The following is a 6,627-nucleotide window of genomic DNA, read 5'->3' on the forward strand; positions in this document are numbered from 1 at the left end:
ATTGCTTCATAAGAAGTGAACTAGAAAAAATACATAAAGGGGAAAAGTTCCCTCTTGATCCCAAGCGACCATCAGAATGGATGATCACTTATAATCCCAAGTGTGGATGAGATAAGATCAATGTTGATGTTTCCGAGTATCGATCAAACTGGAACCACACGATCCAGAGTGTCAATCAGACCGGATCACCAACCAGGATCAGTGTCGATTGGAAAGAATGAACTTTAGTAATTCCGTTTGTGAATCACATCAAATCGTCATCCTGGAATCCTAAGCTTCGATCATAGCAGTCATGATCCAGAGTGTCTATCAGACCGGATCGATAATCACGTGATATCCTGAGAGTCGATCAGATCAATTTTCATATTTCCGAGAGTCGATCAGTCCGGATCAACATTTAAAATCCCAAGTGTTTATAATATTCATAATCCCTAGTGTCGATGAGACTGAATCAAAATGAATAAACCCGAGTCTGGATCAAAGCGGATCAACAGTCATGTGTTATGATGAGTCACCGAAGGAGGAAAAAACAAAATACTAGCTAAGTCCAGAAAAACCAGAGAGGTTGGCAGCTATCGGATTGCAGACCCCTGAACCTATCCACAACAACTAGCAGTAGCCGTGGGGGGTTCCTACGGTGCCCTAGACCCCTCGATCACAGCCGGAGAACTACATAGCCTAAAGGCAGAAACGGGAAAAACTAAACTGCCCCAGAGCAGACCCCAAAGCAATAGGCAGCCCCCAACATATAATGACGGTGAAGCAAGATGAAAACACTAACACAGATAGAAAGATAGGTTGAGCAAATGATGGGGCCCAAGCTAACTAAAATAGGACAGGATAGGAAAGCTCCTGTCTGCCATCCGCAAAAACCCTATCAAAAAATGTCCCAACCGTCTGATAGGAAAAACAGGCCCTGAAGACGCTAGGCTTCAAAAGACTATATCAGCACTCAGGTAAATTCTGAAGACAGAGCAAAAGATAAACAGATCAGAGACAAAAATGAAATTCAGCTCACCCCCGGCCGGGGACGGCAGAACTCCCAAAAAACAAGGCAAAGCAAAAACAAAACTGAAGTGTACAAAGCAGAGCAGAAAAACTTAGCTTTGAGACACAGGAATCAGACTGGTCTCCAAGAATCCAGCAGGATCACCAGCAAGGCAGAAGGGCATCGGCTGCCTTATATCCAGTCCTTAATTCCAGCCACCCAGTCATCATCTAGCTGCCCAGGTGTTTCGTAATCAGCCTCACTACCTACCTTCACCAGAAGTGGGAGTTCATCAGACCTCAACGGTGAAGGGAAAAATGAACTCACAACAGTACCTCCCCCTTGAGGAGGGGTCACCGAACCCTCATCCATGCCACCAGGGCGATCCGGGTGAGCCCGAAGAAAGGCACGCACCAATCTTTCGGCATGAATATCAGAGGCAGAGACCCAGGAATTATCCTCCTGACCATAACCCTTCCACTTAACCAAATACTGGAGTCTCCGTCTAGCCAGACGGGAATCCAGTATCTTCTCTACCTCATATTCCATGTTACCTTCAACCAATACAGGGTCAGGAGGTGCCACCACAGGAACTACTGGTTCAACAAACCTCTTCAACGAGGACTTATGAAACACATTATGAATTTTAAATGTGACAGGAAGAGCCAACCGAAAAGAGACCGGATTAATAATCTCCAAAATCTTGTAAGGTCCAATAAATCTAGGCTTAAACTTAGGAGAAGCCACCTTCATAGCGATATTTTTTGATGACAACCAAACCATATCACCCACCTTAAACTGGGGACCAACGGTCCTACGCCGGTTGGAAAACCGCTGGGCCTTTTCCTGGGAGAGAGACAACTTATCCACTACTTGGTCCCAGATCTGGTGCATTCTCTCCACCACAGTGTCAACACCTGGGCAGGCAGAAGGCTCCACCTGCCCTGAAGAAAATCGAGGGTGAAACCCAAAGTTACAAAAAAAAGGTGACATCAAAGTGGCAGAACTAGCTCTATTATTTAAAGCAAATTCGGCCAAGGGCAAAAATGAAACCCAATCATCCTGATCTGCAGAAATAAAACATCTCAAATACGACTCCAAAGTCTGTTTTGTTCTCTCCGTCTGCCCATTGGTCTGAGGGTGAAACGCAGAGGAGAAGGACAACTGAATTCCCAGCTTGGAACAGAAAGTCCTCCAAAATCTAGACACAAACTGAACTCCTCTGTCAGATACAATGTTCTCAGGAATCCTATGCAAGCGAACCACCTGTTGCAAAAACAAGGGCACCAACTCAGAGGAAGATGGCAACTTAGGGAGTAGTACAAGATGGACCATCTTAGAGAATCTATCACAAATCACCCAAATAACAGTCATTCTCTGAGAGACAGGCATATCAGAGATAAAATCCATTGAAATATGGGTCCATGGCCTCCTGGGCACCGGCAAAGGCATCAACAAGCCACTAGAGCGAGAGCAAGGTTTAGACCGGGAGCAAGTCCCACAGGACTGCACAAAATTCCTGACATCATGAGACAAGGCGGGCCACCAAAAAGATCGACTCACCAGATCTCTAGTACCAAAAATACCTGGATGACCAGCCAATGCGGAGCAATGAACTTCAGACATCACTCTCTTCCTCCACTGGTCAGGAACATACAACTTTCCACTGGGACAACACTCAGGTTTGTCCTCCTGAAACTCTTCCAGAGCACGTCTCAAATCGGGCGAGATGGCAGAAAGAACTACGCCCTCGCCTAAGATGGTAGCAGGCTTCGTCACAAAAGGAGAATCAGCAAGGAAACTCCGAGAGAGGGCGTCTGCCTTGACATTCTTATTGCCTGGAAGAAGACCACAAAATCAAAACGTGTGAAAAACAAGGCCCACCTAGCCTGTCTAGGATTCAAGCGCTTGGCCGACTCCAGGTAAATCAAATTCTTGTGGTCAGTAAGGACCACGACTTGGTGTTTGGCTCCCTCCAACCAATGTCTCCACTCAAATGCACATTTCATGGCCAACAGATCCCGATTTCCCACATCATAGTTAGGTTCGGATGGGGAGAACTTTCGGGAAAAGAAAGCACAAGGATTCATTTTAGATGTCACAGGATCTTTTTGGGACAACACCGCTCCTGCACCAATCTCAGAAGCGTCCACCTCCACCTGAAACGGGAATGAGACATCAGGTTGCCGCAAAACCGGAGCAGAAGTGAATCTTCGTTTCAGCTCCTGAAAGGAAGAAACAGCCTCCGGAGACCAATTCAGCACATCAGCACCCTTCCTAGTCAAATCAGTCAATGGCTTGGCAATACCAGAAAAATTAGCTATAAATTTCCGATAAAAATTAGCAAAACCCAAAAACTTCTGGAGGGCCTTCAAAGAAGTGGGCTGAACCCAATCATAAATGGCCTGTACCTTGGCCGGGTCCATTTCAATAGTTGACGGAGACAAAATAAATCCCAAAAATGACATCCTCTGTACCCCAAAAAGGCATTTCAATCCCTTGACATACAGGGAATTCTCCCTCAAAATCCGGAACACAGTCCGAACATGTTCCACATGAGAGTCCCAATTCTTGGAGAAGATCAAAATATCATCCAGATAGATAATCAAAAATTTATCCACAATGTCTCGGAATATATCGTTCATGAAGCACAGGAAGACAGAAGGGGCATTAGTGAGCCCAAAAGGCATCACCAGGTACTCAAAATGTCCCTCCGGAGTATTAAACGCCATCTTCCATTCATCCCCATGCTTAATGCGAATAAGATTATACGCCCCCCTGAGGTCAAGCTAGGTAAACCAGCAAGCACCTTTAACTCTGGAGAATAGATCAGAAATCAGGGGTAACGGATACTGATATTTAACAGTAATTTTGTTGAGGGCACGATAATCAATACAAGGCCTTAAAGAACCATCCTTTTTGGCCACAAAAAAAAAAAAAACGGCACCTAAGGGTGAAGAGGATGGTCTAATATGACCCTTCTCCAACGCCTCCTTAATATAGGATCGCATAGCCTCGTGCTCGGGTACAGATAAATTGAAGAGCCGACCCTTGGGAAATTTACACCCCGGGCTCAGTTCAATTGCACAGTCATAACTCCTATGAGGAGGCAAAGACGCAGACTCATTCTCACTAAATACATCATAAAAGTCAGCCAAATAGTCAGGAACATCATGCGACTGGGGAGAGGTGGAGAAAACAGGAGCATCACTAAGGGCACACCGACAACCCCAACTCACCACAGACAAAGATTTCCAATCCAGAACTGGATTATGGATTTGCAACCAGGGAAACCCCAGAACAATGGTATCATGCAAATTATGCAACACCAAAAATCTGCAATTTTCTTGATGGTCTGGGGCGACCCGCATGACCACCTGGGTCCAAAACTGAGGTTTATTCTTCGCCAAAGGAGTAGCATCAATACCCCTCAAAGGGATAGGCGTCCGCAGAGGTGTCATAGGAAATCCACAACGTTTAGCAAAATCCAAGTCCATTAGGTTCAGGGCTGCTCCCGAATCCACAAAAGCCTTGGCGGAAAATGTGGACAGGGAGCAGATCAGAGTAATTGCCAGAAGAAACTTAGGTTGAACACCACCCACAGAAAACGTGTGTGCACAACGTTTCTATCGTTTAGGGCAGACAGAAATAATATGTGAGGCATCTCCACAAAAAAAACACAGCTTATTACGCCCTCTGAACTCCTGACGTTGCGCCCTAGACAAAACTCTATCACATTGCATAGGTTCAGACATTTTTTCAACAGGTGGCAACATCTCTCGTGTAGTTTTGCGTTCACGTAAACGCCGATCCACCTGAATGGCTAATGACATAGAATCGTCAAGACCAGAGGGAACAGGAAATCCCAACATAGTATCTTTTACAGTTTCTGACAAACCCTTCCAAAAGAGGGCTGCCAAGGCACCATCATTCCAGGTAGTAAGGACCGCCCACTTTTGGAATTTTTGACAGTACAACTCTGCCGAATCCCGACCCTGGCTTAATGCCAACAGAGTCTTTTCAGCCTGATCAATAGCATTAAGTTCATCATACAACAACCCCAAGGCTTGAAAAAATGCGTTCACATTATTCAGAATAGGATCATCAGGTTTCAAAGAAAACGCCCAATCCTGGGGATCACCGCGCAGCAAAGAGATGACAATTTTAACCTGCTGCGCGGAGTTCCCCGACGAGTTAGGCTTCAAGGCAAAAAATAACTTACAATTATTCTTGAAATTCAAGAATTTAGACCGATCCCCAAGGACTAGGGATCGGTCTAAATTCGGATGGCAGACAGCAGCTTTTCTATCCTGTCCTATTTTAGTTAGCTTGGGCCCCATCATTTGCTCAACCTATCTTTCTATCTGTGTTAGTGTTTTCATCTTGCTTCACAGTCATTATATGTTGGGGTCTGCCTATTGCTATGGGGTCTGCTCTGGGGCTGTTTAGATTTCCCTTTCTGTCTTTAGGCTATGTAGCTCTCCGGCTGTGATCGAGGGGTCTAGGGCACCGTAGGAACCCCCCACGGCTACTGCTAGTTGTTGTGGATAGGTTCAGGGGTCTGCAATCCGATAGCTGCCAACCTCTCTGGTTTTTCTGGACTTAGCTGGTATTTTGTTTTTTCCTCCTTCGGTGACTCATCATAACAGAATCACCAGCCATACCGCAGATCCTAGGGTACTCAATAGCAGGAGAGAATTGTAAAAAAAAAAAGTATGTCAGAATTTTTTTTGTGCATATTTTTTCCTCTATATCTCTGAGGCCGTAGGGGGAATTTTTCTCTCAATGGAGATGAAGCAATTGTCTGATCGTGTGGAGCAGCTCGCTGCTGAAGTGCGGGGAATTTCCGCCTATCTTGCTCATTCACATGCTGCTGAACCAAAGATTCCTACTCCTGATGTGTTTTTCGGGGATCGGTCTAAATTCTTGAATTTCAAGAATAATTGTAAATTATTTTTTGCCTTGAAGCCTAACTCGTCGGGGAACTCCGCGCAGCAGGTTAAAATTGTCATCTCTTTGCTGCGCGGCGATCCCCAGGATTGGGCGTTTTCTTTGAAACCTGATGATCCTATTCTGAATAATGTGAACGCATTTTTTCAAGCCTTGGGGTTGTTGTATGATGAACCTAATGCTATTGATCAGGCTGAAAAGACCCTGTTGGCATTAAGCCAGGTTCGGGATTCGGCAGAGTTGTACTGTCAAAAATTCTGAAAGTGGTCGGTCCTTACTACCTGGAATGATGGTGCTTTGGCAGCCCTCTTTCGGAAGGGTTTGTCAGAAACTGTAAAAGATACTATGGAGGGATTTCCTGTTCCCTCTGGTCTTGACGATTCTATGTCATTAGCCATTCAGGTGGATCAGCGTTTACGTGATCGCAAAACTACACGAGAGATGTTGCCACCTGTTGAACAAATGTCTGAACCTATGCAATGTGATAGAGTTTTGTCTAGGGTTTGTCTAGGGTGCAACGTCAGGAGTTCAGAAGGCGTAATAAGCTGTGTTTTTTTGTGGAGATGCCTCGCATGTTATTTCTGTCTGCCCTAAACGAGAGAAACGTTGTGCACACACGTTTTCTGTGGGTGGTGTTCAACCTAAGTTTCTTCTGGCAATTACTCTGATCTGCTCCCTGTCCACATTTT

The sequence above is a fragment of the Dendrobates tinctorius genome, unplaced genomic scaffold (genome assembly GCF_039654945.1).
Source record: "Dendrobates tinctorius isolate UK_male_01 unplaced genomic scaffold, ASM3965494v1 ptg000020l, whole genome shotgun sequence".
NCBI classification, from domain to species: Eukaryota; Metazoa; Chordata; class Amphibia; order Anura; family Dendrobatidae; genus Dendrobates; species Dendrobates tinctorius.